The 17,660-nt window shown below is 36.9% G+C and overlaps 1 pseudogene; it reads left to right on the plus strand.

Moving 5' to 3' along the window:
• Positions 1–12,479: 12,479 nt before the first annotated feature.
• Positions 12,480–13,500, plus strand: LOC112309163 (galactose mutarotase pseudogene; annotated as a pseudogene).
• The last annotated feature ends 4,160 nt before the right edge of the window (positions 13,501–17,660 follow it).

Genomic DNA, 17,660 nt, shown 5'->3' on the forward strand with positions numbered 1-17,660 from the left:
ATGCTAATTATAAAGAATCCATTTGTAAAAAATACCTATAAATGACCATGAATTATATTTTTAAAAAGCAAAAGATTTATACAATCTGAAGAGAAACCAGAGTATTATATTCTTAATATCAACAAAATATTCAGTCATATGCACTAGAATAACAAAATATAAGTTTTCCCTTACATTGTTAAGTAGGGGGAAGGAACTGGGAAACATGTGCATGTATTCTCTATCAGTAGACGTGTAAATTGTTAGGATGGTGATTTACAATTCATATAGAACTTTCAAAAATATATGGAATCTTTGGCCCAGCATTTCTACTTCCAAAAATTTATATTTAGAAATTAATCATAGAAAGTCACAAATAATTAGGAAAAATGATGTTGCTAGAACATTCTTTATAATTGTGTGAAAAATTAAAAATAGTATAATAGCATCTATCTATTATTTATTTGTTGAATTCCCATTTATTAAATTTATTTTGTGTCAAGTACTATATTGAACTTCACATATGTTGACTCATTTATTTTTCATTTTATAGGTTAAAAATTGGACTCTGAGACATTAAGCATGCTGATCACGATCATAAAGCTAGTAAGAAGCAGATGGCAGCATTTAAATTTAGTTTTATTTCTTTCAAAAACCTATCTACTATTTTAGACTTTCTTGTCAGTTTTTGTCTAGTCATAGGATGTTATGTGTGATGCAGTTATTTAAAGTGATATAAAAGTATACTTAAAAGATAAAGGAAAATGTTTATGGTATTGTGTTAACAAAAAATCAGATAAGATTTTATTACACAGGATGATTTTTTTATTTTTTAAAGATTTTATTTATTTATTTTTAGAGAGGGGAAGGGAGGGAGAAAGAAAGAGAGAGAAACATCAATGTGTGGTTGCCTCTCACACACCCCCCACTGGGGACCTGGCCTGCAACCCAGGCATGTGCCCTGTCTGGGAATTGAACCTGTGACGCTTTTGTCTGCAGGCCTGCACTCAATCCACCCAGCCACACCAGCCAGGGCCTGAATAATTTAAAAAAAAAAAAAAAGTATGGGTCTCTGATCACAGAAAAAGACCTGCAATAAAGCACCCTTGAAAGACGGTTCTCTGATGGTGGTAAAATTATACTTTTGAAATTCGTTAGTACTTTGTACACTTGTATTTTTTAAATTCACAAAGACTAATACATAGTAGGGAGTATAAGTGAATGTGTATTATTTTTGTAGCCAAGTTATTAAAATACTTCAATATGGCCAAAAGCATTTTTTTCTTCTTGTGAGATTTGAAAAGTGAAAAGCTTCTTTCAAGAAAGTTTGAAATGTGTTTCCATTTGGCATTCAAAAAAGTTTTTATAAAAATACACAAAGCAGTGAACTTAAGAATGTCCAAATCTATAGAGAGATTTTATAAAAATTTATTTGAGCCAAAAAGAGGATATGCCTGGAAGCAAGATCTCAATAGAATGATACAAATACTTCTTAAAATGGCAGTTTGCTGCTTCTTTTATGCATTTGGAATTAAGCAGGGACTGTAAGGAAGGTCATCCGAAGGTGGGAGAAAGTAAGGTGGGGTCTGGATGACAGGACAGTTAACAAGACTATGTACTCTCTTGAGGGTGGTTTCTCTTCTGAGGGGTCTGAAAGGAGGCATTTTGAAGGTGTGTTAACAGAAACAGTGAACAGGACTTGCTGAAGGCAAAGATTAACTTTTTTTTTAATTGATTTTAGAGAGGAAAGAAGGAGGGGAGAGAGAGAAACATCGATTTGTTGTTCTACTTACTTATGCATTCACTGGTTGATTTTTGTATGTGCCCTGACTGGGGATCGAACTTCAATCTTGGTGTTTTGGGACAGTGCTCCAACCAACTGAGCTACCCAGCCAGTGCAAAGATGAACTTTTTACTAAAAAAGTTATATGCCTGAGATGTGACTCCAATGTGACCTGCCTCCTTCGGAACTTATGATCAGGTCACCCTTTGAGGTTACTTTCTGTAGAACCCCTTTCCACCCAGAAAGCTAAAGATTAGAAATTAATTTAATGATTTCAAAAGTAAAGGGTAGACTAATAACAATAGAAAAACTAAGAGGAGAGAAAAAGAACGTTGTTGATAATTTAAAAATGCTTCTACTCTCTGTTCCAGGGGGTGGTAGGTGAGTTAAGGACCAAGACACTGCTCTGCGATAAGAGCTGCAGCCCGTCCCACTCATCTGCTCTTGAAGATATTTTACAAATACAGTACAGCAGTCTGGTTGGATTCTGAGGCAGGGGAAATCTGAAATGGGCAAGACATATTAACTTAGACTTCAAGACTCCTAAATATAGGTCATATCTTAGAATAGAAATAATAGAGTAATAATAGAGTAGAATAGTTGTGCTTATGACACATAAAATCAGATCTACATACTTTTATTGCTCAAAATTAGTGAGGATAGTTCCAACTGAATGAAATTAGAATCTTTAATGCTGAGCTGAGCATAGAATTCCTGCTTAGATTAACTTAGAGTTAGAAATATTATAATTCCAAATTCATTTTGTCAACTTCTCTAGAACCACTAGAGAAAACCAGTTTAACATGATTTTAAAATATATATATTTTTGTTCAAAATATTTTTCAAGGGATTCTGTTACCTTAAAGAAAAGTTCTTGATGATAAGAAGGGGTAAGGGTGGGAGAAAGTGCATTAAAAAAAAAAGTTCTAAGAAATCTGTCTTATTACTTTACACTATTCAGAAAAACTCTAAAATAAAATTAGAAAAATAATACAGTCAGAATAAACTAGTGAAAAAACAGGAAAAGTTGGGTGGAAGAGTGTTTCTGGTAAGAGAGGAGGAAGAGAAGACAGAGAGAGAAATAAAAATAAATTGAATAGGTTGAAGAGAGTATTACAGAGCAAATAAGTAAGTTATTTATAAATAAGGAAAAATGGTTACAAAGGGTTTTATGGTACAAATAAGAATATGTTCTTTTGTTATTTTGTTTGGTCTTATTTAGAGAAGGAAGGTAAAACTTAAAGAGGAGGATGGGAAGAAAATATCTAAGATACATGTGAGGTATTTTGCTAGGTTTTTATCCACAATATTTTGTTAAAGAATGAGCCACTTTTAATTGGACCTCATGTTCATGTCATAACCTCATTTAATCTTCCCCACAGGCTTAAGAGGTAGGCATTATTATCCCCATGTTACAGATGAGGTAATTGACACTAGGAGGTTAAGTACTTTGACAAAGTAACTTAGGTAGTGAGAGGTTAATATTTTCTCCTTTCAAAGTCAGGATCTAGTTTACTCCCCACTTACAGGATAATAAAATCAAACATGTGCTTCACAGGCAAAATCTAGGCAGAGTGAATATCCTGTTTGTGGCTAAAACAAGTTTTGCAGTCTGCTAAGAGATAATCTTCAGATTATTTGGAAGTGAATAGCATGACCTGGAAGACAGTGCTGGGAAGGATTTTTTCTTTAAAATAAAATTAAAAGTGAATTGATAAGGAGAATATAAAGATCATTACAAAGAGCTCTACTATCTCATCTGGGTTCTCCCAAAGCAGAACAAGCAAAAAGCAAGGAGTTTGGTACGAGTTTAACTAGTAGGTGATCCCAGGAAGAGTGATGAATGGAAGCAAGGGAAAAAGAAAAGTTGATGCATTAATGAGTGGATTGCTGCTGTGGACAACTGGGCTCAATTCCCCTGGGTAGCTCTGAGATTCATGGAATTGATTAGAACTCACTATGGAAGTATCCCTTCAATGGGTGTGGAAGCTAGGATATATATCCACAGCTCTCATCCCTCATTTATTTGGTTATTCCGGGCCATTATAACCCTGTCCCACAAATGAGCTGAGCACACTCCTGAGACCAGAGAAGGTCTCTGGCAGAGAGACACAGGTGCTTGAGGTAAGATGGCCTTGGCATACGGCCTGTCTGGAAAAAGTCCAGCCAATGTTAATATAACGAGAATGGTTTACACGACATCGATGTAACCTGGCACCAAGGACAGTGGACTGGAATGCATACACGTGAACATTGATGACTTCACTGTACTAGTCAGCGGGGGCAGTACACTCTGTTGAGTGAGCATGTGTACTGTATGGCTGTTGCATTCAAAATGACTAAGTGAGTAGAGCAATGAATCTGCGTCAAATTTTGCATTAAGCTTCCACAGAAACTATTCAGATGATTCAGAAGGGCACAGCTACAGTCACCTGGTGATCGGCAGCTTCATCATGACAACACACCCACTCAGGCATCACATCTCATACAGAGTTTTGTGGCAAAACATCAAATCACCCAGGTGACTCAGTCTCCCAACAGCCCAGATTTGGCACCCTGTGACTTCTGGCTTTTCCCAAAACTAAAATCACCTTTGAAAGGGAGGAGGTTTCAGACTGTCAGTAAGACTCAAGAAAATCCAACGGGGCAGCTGATGGTGACTGGGAGAACTGTGTGAGGTCCCAAGGTGCCTAGTTTGAAGGAGACAAAGGTGTCATTGTCCTATGTACAATGTTTCTTGTATCTTCTCCAATAAGTGCCTCTACTTTTCATATTACATGGCTGGATACCCTCTGGACAGATGTCAAAGAAAAGAATTCCATGAAGCTGCAAGTGGCCTCAAGAGTTGACTAAGGGGATATAGGCAGTACATCAACAGGCACCAATAAATAATCTCATGTGTGTGTGTAACTTCAGTAGAATAAAATAAAATTTCAGAAGAAAAGTACTGTGATTTCAAAAGAATAAAATGCAGAGAAAAATAAATCTTCTTTTATAAACTTCCTACCACTTGGTGGCAGTATGTCAAAGTTTAGGTGGTTGAAACGGAGTAATACTAGTAATGATGACTTGAAATGACAACAAATATTCCATGATATGGCTGCAAAGCAACCTCCCTAAAACATGCCCTTTTCTAGTTGGAGACTAAACTGTTGTTACCATATTGGAAATTTTCAGAAATATTCTTTCTCTAAAGCTTTCCTTGTTCCACAACCCCTGCCCATCTTTACATCTGTTATAGATTTATGAAATTACTATTACAATGCAGTGAAACTATTGAATGAATACTTAAGCCACTTTCTTACTTTGTATGTCCCTTTAGTTTTTGCAGCCACTGAGGCCTGATTTGTTTCTTTGCATTGGCATTCTCTATAGAAACAGGAACTTACTTATTTTTAGTAAGAGAGGAATTGTTTTCCTAACCAAAACACTGTCAAAAGATTATTATATGTTGATAACTATAACCATTCTTATATATTCACTTCTTGTATTATAAACATAATAAACATTTCCTCTTAAGTTACTTATAATATTTCCTTGAAGCCCTATTGATTAAATTTAAAGTTTATATCAAATACCATCATCTTTGAACTAAAACACTGAGCCCTAACTGGTGTAGTTCAGTAAATACTGAACCAGGCAGCAGCACTGTCCCCTCTCTGAGCCCTCCACCCAGAGCCACAAAGTGATGAAGTGGATTGCCCTGCCCTGGCGATTACCTAAAGCTCTGTTCCACATAATTTGCAGGTGCCTTTTCGACAATAGGCCACTCTAGTAAGGCAGGGCGTTAAAGCAACTCTACTTAATACTTGGAAACAAACACAGGAAGGCTGCCAAGTTGAGGAGACAAAGAAATATGGCCCAAGTGAAAGAACAGAACAAAACCCCAGAAAAAGAGCTAAACAAAATGGAGATAACCGACCTATCAGATACAGAGTTCTAAACACTGTATCAGATGCTCAAAGAACTCACTGAGTATGGCAACAGCATAAAAAAGACCCAGAAAGAAATGAAGGCTATGTAAAGTGAAATAAAGAAAAAGCTTCAGGGAACCAACAGTGAAGGGGATAAGGTCAAAATTCAAATCAATGATTTGGAGCATAAGGAAGAAATAAGCATTTAATCAAAGCAACAAGAAGGAAAAATAATTTTTAAAAACAAGAATAGTGTAAGGAGCCTCTGGGGCATCTCCAAACATACCAACATCCATTTTATAGGGGTGACAGAAGGAGAAGAGAAAAAGCAAGAAATTGAACATTTATTTGAGAAAACAATGAAAGAAAATTTCCCTAATTTGATGAAAGAAATAGACATGCAAGTCTAGGAAGCATAGAGTCCCAAACAAGATAGGTGCAAAGAGGACCACTCTAAGACATATCATAATTAAAATGCCAAAGGTTAAAGATAAAGAGAGAATCTTAAAAGCAGCAAGAGAAAAGCAGATGGTTATCTTCAAAAGAGTTCTCATAAGACTGTCAGCTGATTTCTCAAAAGAAACTTTGCAGGCTAGAAGGGACTGGCAACAAGTATTCAAAGTGATGAAAAGCAAGGACCTACAACCTAGTATACTCTATCCAGCAAAGCTATCATTTAGAATTGAAGGGCAGAGAAACTGCTTTCCAGACTAGGTAAAGCTAAAGGAGTTCATCATCACCAAGTAATTACAGATGAAATGTTAAAGGGACTTACTTAAGAAAAAGGAGATCAAAACTTTGAACATTAAAATGGCAACAAATTCACAACTATCAACAGTTGCATTTAAAAAATAAACTAATCATACAAGCAGAACAGGAACAGAATCATAAATATGGAGATCATTTGGAGTGTTACCAGCTGGGAGGTGGAAGAGTGAGACTGGGGGGAAAGGTACAGGGAATAAGAAGCATAAATGGTAGGTACAGAATAGTGAGGGGGATATTAAGAATAGTATAGGAAACAGAGTAACCAAAGAACTCATATGTATGACCCATGGACATGAAGTAAGCTGGGAGGGGAGGAGGAATTGTGGAAGAAAGGAGGTACTGGGCAGAAGGGGCAAAGGCAGAAAAATTGGGAAAACTGTAATAGCATAATCAATCAAATATATTTTTAGAAAAAAGGTGAAGGGATTAGCCATAGAACATTTACACATAACCCATAGATAGAGACAAAAGTGTGGAAGGAGGGAAAGGGGCTGGGGACTGAATGGAAGCAGGCAAAGTTGGGGGAAGGGGAGACATCTGTAATAATGTCAACAATAAAAATAAAGGTTAAAAATAAATAAATAAATAGCAATAACATTCTTGCAGAGTTGTTGACTATTGAACACTACTGTGCTCTGGATGTAATAAAGTTTTCTATTGGCTTTTAGAGTAAACCATGAACAAAGATTTAACTCTAACATTGAATCATTCTTTTGTTTAATAACTGATTAGTATTAACTTAAGAAAATCACAACAAAATATAAAGGTTCTTATAAATGAGGCCATAGCAAGGACCACTTTTGAAATGTGTAAAGTATAAAAGTGTCTAAAGAAGACAACTAATTAAATTTATAATCCAAGATTTACTCTGTCAAATGAGAAAGTAGAAATTTGACAACCTAATTTATACTATAAATTGCCTTTGTACAATGTGTTCACAAGTGTGAACACCGATTTTCCAATACTGTGAAGAAAATGAGGCACCGAGAAGAAATATCCTGAAAGAGAAGGTCAGTTAGCTACTGACGGTAAGGTTTATAGCTCTCCTGAGTTAAAATAGTTGAATCACGCTGGCCAATTGTGAACAGCGAAAGGTGTTAGTTCCTCACAGTTTAAGCCACTGCACCCTAACAAAATTTAAAAATAAACTATATGAGTTCCACTACTGAATGAAACATGAAATGGAAATCTCACAATTAGGTTGTCAAAGATTCTACTAAGAGAGATAGTTGATAAAACAAATAAACTACTTTTTTCCCCATAAAATTTTGGTTTCAAGTATAGTGCCGATGATCTCAGCATTTTACTTTTTTTTCTATGTAAACTTGTGCTTCATTTCATTTAAGTTTTTTTTTCATTTGTAATGGTATTAGATTTTTAGTGTGGAAAGGAGCAAAGCATTGAACTCAAGGTAGGAGCTTTGCCTTATTTCATCTGTTACTCCCATAACCAAAGAAGCTAACATTTATTAAAGGCTTATGTACCAGGCACTGGAACATCAGGGAGTGATGTACATTAGATAGAATACTATCATTTCATCCTCCCCTAAAACCTAAGGTATATATATCTTACCCACATTTTATAGAGAAGAAAACTGATGCTAAAATGGGTTTGTGACTTATCTGAGGTCATTCAGCTAGTACATGGGCCAAGTTTGAATTTAAACTTGGGTCTCCCTGGGTCCAGATTATTTCTCTTTCCTATTGTTCCATGCTGGTAGCTTTGTCTCCCAGATACAAAGATTAGAAAGTTTACAGCATGGCCTAGTCTTCAAGCAGCAACAATTGAAAAAAAAGATACAAACTTGGAATCCTCAAAGATTTTTCCCTGAAACATAGCTAAAAGAGTTTATGGGAAAAATTATATTGATTTGCCTTTGAAATGATAGCTATCAAATTCCTAGTAGAGAGTTTGTTACATTGTAAGGGTTAACTTAGTTCTCTTCTCATCACTCTCTACATTAATTAACAATGAGGGATTAATAAAATCTACTACTTCAGCTTTTACTGTGTTTGTATCTACATAATAATAGTACACACCTATTGTCTGGTTTGCCCAGCATCCAGTCTTCCTCTGGGAACCGTTTTACACATCCACCCTGTGGTGAATTAAATTACTCCCATCCTATTCTATCCCCTGCATCCCACTCTAACTAAAGATTCACTGTGGCAGAAAGTAATTCTCTGCCCCTTGACCTAGGGTTGAGCCCTGCGACTTGCTTCGATCAATGGTGTGTGTTAGGATGGTCCTGAGCCTAAACTTCAGGGGTCTTCCACGTGCCCCGGCTAGCTGACTGCTCCCAGAAGGAGGATGACTTAAGTGTGGAACATAGCCACCCTGGTCACCACAGTCTGAAGTATGGCTTCTCCCACCAATATGCAGATCTGAAATGACAATTGCTTTAAACCACTAGTTGGAGGTACATTGTTATACAGCATTAAAGTGATAATAGTTAATGTATATACATCCCACCCCATTCCATTCCCAATCATGTGGTTCCTATAGGACTTACCACACTCTTCTTATAAGACCTGGATCTTTTTAAGATCTCTTTACCAGATCCTCTCATCATTTTTCCAGAGACCTGCTGGACCACTGAGAGCTCCTCTCGATATTTTGAACCTGGAGGGAGAACATCAGGCTCTCTTTCTGTGGCAGAAAGTCTACACGTAAAACCCGGAGTTTTCATCAGCCACGTTGGGTACTCTGGAGGAAGCAGATCCACAGTGAGAAAGACGAGGCAGGAGGCAGAGGGTGACACCTAGTGGGTTTCTAGAATCCCTGCCGCGGTTATTCCTAAGGCCCTGCTGCACTCTTACTGTTTCTTAGGTTCTCCGAACCCAAAAGTTCTCCTTTGTTTGACTGAGCTACTGTGGTTTGATTTAGTCACTTACAATTGATCACTTTTCTTTTTTTATTGTGGTAAAAAGTAACAAAATTTACCACAAACTATTTTTAAATGTGCAATGCCGTAGTACTAACTGTATGCACATTGCTGGGCAACAGATCTCTAGAAAATTTTCCCCTTGCAAAACTAAAATGCTACATCCATTAAGTAACAAGTCTTCTCTTTCTTCTCCTCCTTATGCCTGGCAACTAGCATTTTACTTTCTATTTGAATGAGTTTGACTATTTTAGATATGTTATATAAGTGCAATCACGCAGTGTTTGTCTCTTTTGTGACCAGCTATTTCACTTAGCATAATGTCCTCAGGGTTTACCAATGTTATAATATGTGACCAGATTTCCCTCTTTTTAGGGGCTGCATCGTATGTATATACCAGTTTTTTTTTTAACGGTTCATCCATTGATGGACATTTAGTTAGACTGTTTCCACCTCTTGGTTATTGTGAATAATGCTGCTATGAATGTGGGTGCACAAATATACACGAATTTTCTTTTTTTAATTTACTTTTTATTTTCTTGTATGTTTAGACAGAGGGGATTGGAGGAATAAAGAGAGGGAGAGAAACATCAGTGTGTGGTTGCCTCTCATGCACCTACCACTGGGGACCTGGCCTGCAACCCAGGCATGCACCCTGACTGGGAATCAAACCAGTGACCCCCCAGTTCTCAGGCTGGCACTCAGTCCACTGAGCTGCTAGCCAGGGCTATATGCATATTTTCTTGATGGATTTAAACTAATAATTATTTATGCACTCTCTACTTCTTCAGTTTGGGATAAAACAATGAAAGAAAAACAGTATGGATGACAATAACAATGGTTTTGGGACAGGAACACCCATGAGTGAAATGAACTCCCACTGCAGGGCCTTTACCTTCTACCTGTCCACATCCCATCCTACCCTGTCTAGGGGCTATTTTAAATGTCATGTCCTCTACTGAGCCTTCTAAGATGTTCCCAATGAAAACTAAGTTTCTTTAGCTTGACGCTCCATAAAATATCTCTCTGCCTTTCTATGGCTCTTACCACATTTTACTTATTCTCCACTTTCTGTTGTACTCTTTCTGAAGAAAAAGACAGTGTCTTATTCATATTTGTATTTCTTAAATTATCCCATCAACTGTTTTACACTCAATAAATACTTGTGAATTGGGTGGTCCCCCACTTAACCCCTGAGTTAAAACTAGACCCTTCTTTTGTCTGAGCACACTTATGCTATTCCTCTTATGTTATACTAAAGGTTCATATTTCAATCATTGCCCATAATTTGACTGAAATTAAAACCATAAATTAAAATCAGATGAATGACTCAGTCTGCTACTTTTTTAAAGGTCAAGGTATTTGCTGCCAAAAGGCCAGCAGGCTGAATTTGATCATCCCTTAGGTTAAAGTCTATTTTAGCTTCAAATTCTTCAGTTTTGTGATTTATATAGTTAATTATTTTTCTAATAATAAATAAATGAATTTGCTGGTAACTTGCTTAAGTTATCAGAAAATTTGCCTTGGTTTATTTTTCCTGATATCTTTACAATGGCATGTTCTGGGCTCAGTCCTAGGACTCCCCTTTTCTATTTCTAGTTTACATCTACTTTCTTGGTAATGTCATCTATTTCTATGACTTTAAATTTCATCTATGTGTAGTTGAAACTCAGATTTTTATATCCTGCCTGTTTCTCTTCTCTGAATCTATACTGATATGATCAACTCCCTATTCAACATCTGTCTTCATAGGCATTCTAAACTTAACATGTCTGAACACAAATTCCTAAATCCCTTCCCCACTCCTCAGCAAAGCATCTGCCTCTTCAGGTTTCGTCACACCTCAGTCAATGGGCACTTTATCCAGCCTTTCTAGTTGCTTAGGCCAGAATCCTTGGAGTCAACTCATTTTCACATCTCCACTTAAAACTCTCCAATGGCTTCACTCAATTATCAGAGGAGCTGAAGGCCTTCCAGAGCCTTATGCCATTGCTCACCACCCCTCACTGCAGTTTTCTCTGAACTTATTTTATTCTGATTTAATTCCCATTGTTTTCCCTTTCCTTACTTTGCTTGTCCCACAGTGGCTTCCCTACTGGGCCTCTCATGCACCCTTGGGCTTCTTTTTCTCCCCCTCCCGGTCACCCTACTGTTCTGTCTGCCTGAAGCACTTCCTTTAACTGAACTGCGTGCCCCACTCCCTCACTCCAACCAGATCTCTGCTCAAATGTCACATTCCAGCAAGAACTTTTTTTAGCACACTGAATTCTGTCTGCCTTTTCCATATTATTTCTCTCCAAATTCTGCACCTTCTGAAACTATAAGCTCTATGAGGACTGAATTTTTGTCTGTTTTGTTTACTCCTTTATTCTCCATGCTGAAATAGTTACTGGAACATAGCAAATGCTCAATAAATAGTTCCTGTATAAATGAATTCTCAAATAAGTACAAAAGGTCAGAACAAATACGGAGAGAACAAAATGATAAAGAATAATTTTCCTTTCACTTGAGTTGTACCTCTTAGTGCATGTTTCTAGAAAGACAAGAAAATCCCATGGTATATTTTAAATTCTTAATTAAAAAAACCTCTCATTCAGTTATTTAAAAATATATATACGGTCATGTACCACTTAACAATGAGGATACTCTCTGAGAGATGTGTGATTAGGCAATTTCATCATCAGGTGAACATCGCCGAGTGCACTTACACAATCCTGGATGGCACAGCCCAGATGTGTAGTAGGCTGTTGTGTGCACCAACAGAAACAAAAAGCAAAACCTGAGCACACACATCAATTAAAGAATAATATTTAAATTATGCTTTTCCAATTTTCAGTTGTGTTAACTCTTAAATCTCAGACATTTTTTGAGATGAGCAAAGGCAATGAAAACCACTGAATATCATTAGCTTCCATGCAAACAGGTCCTCGCTCTTTCATTTGAGTGGTTAGAACTCGAAATCTTTTTGGAAGAGATCTTCAATATTCAAAACTGTTTGCATAAGCAGATTTCTAATTTGAATATCTTACTGGTATCTGTTGATTTGAAAAGCCTAAAATCACCCTTTTAATTAGAATCTCCATTGGTCACTACAAATTCAGAGGCAGGATTTTTGAAGCACTTGGAGTGCTGCACACCCTGAGCTTTCCCCATGGTTTCAGTGACCAGATCCATGTTTGGGGATCTGCCCTTGGGGGCAGGAACAGTGGAGAAGTCCCAGCTGCAGTCAGACCTGCTGAGAGTGGACATCATTTCCTGGGCCTGCACCATCATGGCCCTGGAGGCCAAAGACAGGCAGGGCAGAGCCTCAGATGTGGTGCTCGGCTTTGCTGGGTTAGAATCCTACCTCCAAAAGCAGCCCTACTTTGGAGCAGTGGTTGGCAGGGTGGCCAACCGAATTGCCAAAGGAACATTCACATTAGACAGGAAGGAGTACAAGCCAACCATTAACAACGGGCCCAAAAGTCTGCATGGAGGCATCAAAGGGATTGGTAAGGTCCTCTGGACCCCACTGTCAAATGGTGTCCAGTTCTCATGGGTCAGTCCAAATGGTGAGGAAGGTTACTCTGGGGAGTTAAAAGTCTGGGTAACATACATGCTGGATGGTGGGAGCTCATGGACAACTATTGAGCTCAGGACAGTCAGACCACACCAGTCAACCTGACCAACCATCCTTATTTCAACCTGGCGGGCCAGGGTTCCCTGAATATCTATGACCAGGAAGTCACTATAGAAGCTGGTGCTTTTTTGCCTATGGATGAAATCCTGATTCCTATAGGAGAGGTTGCTCCCGTGCAAGGAACTACATTTGACCTGAGGAAGCCAGTGGAGCTTGGAAAACACCTGCAGGAGTTCTACATCAATGGCTTTGACCATAATTTCTGTCTGAAGTGATCTAAAGAAAAGCATTTTTGTGCGCAGGTCCACCATGCTGGAAGTGGGTGGGTACTAGAAGTGTGCACCACCCAGACTGGAGTTCAGTTCCACATGGGCAACTTCCTGGACAGCACCCTGAGGGCAAGAGTGGAGCCATCTGTCCCAAGCACTCTGATTTCCACCTCGAGACCCAGAACTGGCCTGATGCAGTCAATCAGCCCCACTCCCCCGCTGTGCTGCTGAGGCCTGGTGAAGAATATGATCACACCACTTGATTCAAGTTTTCTGTGGCTTAAGGAAGTACAAAGATATAACCTGCTCCAGGGGCAGGCTGGGAGCCCCTTCGGTAGCCCGTGTGCTGTTCAGAAATGAGATGAAGATTTAGAGGCTTTACAAATGACCCTGTGATTTAAATCATACAAATGGCCACTGTCATGATAACCAGTCTGAATACTGATTTCCTTCCCAATGACTGACTCTAGGCCAGGTCTAACGAACAGCTCTATTCTCTGTGTAATTAAGAGAACCCAGCTACCAATCATCATCCAAGCTCTAACTCCAGCCCAGAAATGGCACCTGGACCCCCGTGCTCCATGGGCTCTGTCTCTCCACCCTGCTTCTTTCTTTTTTACTTTTCACCCTTCTTTTTTTTGAGCCTCCTCTCTCATCCCTTTTCTTTTTCCTCCTTTTTCTAAAAAGCATTTGTTTGAGTTTGATTAACTGTCTCTGAGCCTTAGAAGTGGTATGACTTAAAGTATAAGAAAGAATCTGCAATTTTTATTCTGCCTTTGAAGTTAACTGAGGAAGCCCAGCCCAGCCAAGGTACTGAAGAAAGGAAGCTGTTGCAGACAGGAGCTACGTCAGAGTGAGGACAGGACCTACCCGAGGACTGCACATCACACCTGGAACACATGTTGTGTTACGTACATGAGGCTGGGGCTCCTCCCTCTTTTCCTGAAGAGTTGAATCATTAGTGACGGGTATGGAGTGGTGGTTTTTAAAAAAATGTGTTTTTTATATACTAGCAACAGTTGAAATTAAAAAAAACAAAAAACCTGCACCTTCAAAAATAAAAAAGAACTTCCATTAGAATTATAAGTGAAGGCCAAGTGGATGGGGAGCCTGCAAAGCAGTAATAAGTGTGTGCCTTGACCATGCTGTTTCATTCTTTACCTGAAAAATTCTCTAAAAATATTTTAAACATCAATAAAGACTTCATAAGTATTTTATCCCACTAATTGGCACAAGTGAGTGTATAAAAAACTGTTTTTCCTCTACTATCTCCTATCAGTTATAACATATGCCACAAATTTTTCTTCAAAGCCAATAATAATAATAATTAATGATAATAAGTGTAATTAATAATAGTAATTAGTATAGCAATAAACACATACATTAAAAAGAAGGGTCTCAAAGAAATAGCCTAACTTGTTATACTTCAAGAAACTAGAAAAAGAACAAACTAAGCCCAAAGTTAACAGAAGAAAATAAATAACAAAAGATCACAGCCAATATAAATGAAAGACTAGAAAACCCATAGAAAATATTAACAAAACTAATAGCTGTTCTTTTAGAGAATAAGCAAAATAGAAAAACCTTTAGCTAGACTAAGAAAAAAAGAGAAACTCAAATAAATCAGAAATTTAAAAATTGATACTGCAGAAATACAAAGGATCATAAGAGACTACAATGAACATTTAAATGTCAACAAATTGGATAATCTAGAAGAGATAAATTCCTAGAAATATATAACCTACTAAGATGGATCATGAAGAAATTGAAAGTCTGAACAGATTGATTAATATTATGGATTGAATCAGTAATAAAAAATCTCTTAACACAAAAAAGTCCAAGACCAGATGGCTTCACTGGTAAATTCTACCAAACATTTAAAAAGAATTAATACTGATGATTATTAAACTCTGCCAAAAAACTGAAGAGGAAAGAACACTTCCAAACTCATTTTACAAGACAACCTTACCCTAATACCAAAGCCAGATAAAGATAAACAAAACTGACAAATCTTCTCGGTGTCCTGATACCTGAGCCAGACCAGGCACTACAAAAACAGAAAATTACAGATCGGCATCCCTATGAACATAGAGGCAAAAAATTCTCAACAAAATACTGTCAAACATAATTAAACGCCATATTAAAAAATGTACACTATGATCCCTGATATGCAAGGATGTTTCAAATAGGCAAATTAATAAATGTAATACACCACAGGAACACAATAAAGGATAAAAATCACATGATAATTTCAATAAATGCAGAAAAAGCTTTTGACAAAATTCAGCATGCTTTCATGATAAAAGCTCTCAACAAATTAGGTATAGAAGGAATGTAACTCAACATAATACAGACCATTTATGACAGGCCCACAGAGAACACCATACTCAAGAGTAAAAAGTCAAAGCTTTTCCTCTAAGATCAAAAACAAAACAAGGACACCCACCCTCACCACTTCTATTAACATAGTACTAGAAGTCCAAACCAGAGCAACTGAGAAAAAATTAAAAATAAATAAAAATATGCAAATTGGAAAAAAGTAAAAGTGTCTCTTTTTTCAGATGACATGATCTTATATATAGAAAACCCTAAAGACTCCACCAAAGAAACTATTAAAACTAACGAATTTAGTAATGTTTCAAGATAAAAAATTAACCTACAAAACTTCAGTTGCATTTCTACACACTAACATCAACTATTTGAAAAGAAATTAAGAAAATAGCCTCATTTATAATAGCATCAAAAACAATAAAATACTTAGTATTAATTTAACTAAGGATATGAAGGATCTGTACACTGAAAATGTAAGAAGAAATGTAATGGAAAAAGAAAAGTAAAAAGTGAAAAAAGAGAAAAAATTGAAGAAGACACAAATAAATGAAAAGATGTATTCCATATTCTTGGATTGGAAGAATTAATATTGTTAAATTTCCATACTACTCAAAGCAATATACATAGTTAATGCAATCCCAACAAAATTCCAATGGCATTTTTCACATAAATAAATAAATCAGTCCTAAAATTTGTATGGAAACATACACATAAAAAACAAACACCCAGAGTAGCCAAGACAATGTTGAGAAAAGAACAAAGCCAGAGGCATTACACATCCTGATTTCAAACTACATCACAAAGCTATAGTAGGTAAAATAGTATGGTATTGGCATAAACATAAAAACAAACAGACAGACCAATGGAACGAAATAGAGCCAAGAAATAAACCCAGACTTATACAGTCAAATAACCTATGATAAAGGCACAAAGAACATGTATTTGGACATACTGTGAAATGGATAGCCTCTTTAATAAATGGTGCTGGGAAAACTAGATAACCACATGCAAAAGAATGAAATTAGACCTCTTTCTTACACCACTCAAAAAAATTAACTCAAAATGGATTAAGGACTTAAATTGAGGCCTGAAACTATAAAGCTCCTGGAGAAAAACAAAGGGAAAAAGCTCCTTGACATTGGTCTTGGCAATGATTTTTTGGATATGGCACCATAAGCACAGGCAACCAAAGGAAAATTAAGCAAGTGGGATTACATCAAACAAAAAAATTTTTGTACAGCAAAGGAAACAATCAACAAAATGAAAAGTCATCCTATGGAATGAGAGAGATTTGCAAACCATATATCTGATAAGGGGTTAATATCTAAAATACCTAAGGAACTTATATAACTCAAAAGCAAAATATCCAAATAATCTGATTTTAAAGTAAGCAAACAACCTGAATAGACATTATTTTTTCCAAAAAAGATACACAAATGGTGAACAGGTACAAGGAAAAATGCTCAACATCACTAGTCATCAGAAAAATGCATATCAAAACCACAATGAGATATCACCTCTCACTTGTTGGATGGTTATTATCAAAAAGACAAAAGATAGTAAGTGTTGGTGAGGATGTGGGGGAAAAAAACCTTGTACATTGTTAATGGGAATGTAAATTGGTACACTCTGAAAAACACTATGGAGGTTTCTCAAAAAATTAAAAATAGAACTACCATCTAAGGCCTTTATTATGTTGAGGAATGCTCCCTCTACTCCCACTTTGCTGAGTGTTTTTATCATTAATGGGTGCTGTACCTTATCAAATGCTTTTTCCAAATCTATTCATATGATCATGTGTCTCTATGGTCCCTTAGTATTTGACAAAGGGGGAAGAAGCATAAAATAGAGTAAAAATAGCCTCTTCAACAAATGGTGTTGGGAGATCTGGACAGCTATGTGCAAAAAAAAATGAAACCCGATCACCAACTTACACCATACACAAAAATAAATTCAAGGTGGATAAAAGACTTACATATAAGGTATGACACCATAAAAGTCCTAGAAAAACATTGGTAGGAAAATCTCAGGCATTCCACATGGCAACATCTTCACTGAGATGTCCCCTAAAGCAAGGGACATGAAGGAAAGAATAAACAAATGGGACCTTATC

Source organism: Desmodus rotundus, chromosome 3, assembly GCF_022682495.2.
Source record: "Desmodus rotundus isolate HL8 chromosome 3, HLdesRot8A.1, whole genome shotgun sequence".
In the NCBI taxonomy this organism is placed as follows: Eukaryota; Metazoa; Chordata; class Mammalia; order Chiroptera; family Phyllostomidae; genus Desmodus; species Desmodus rotundus.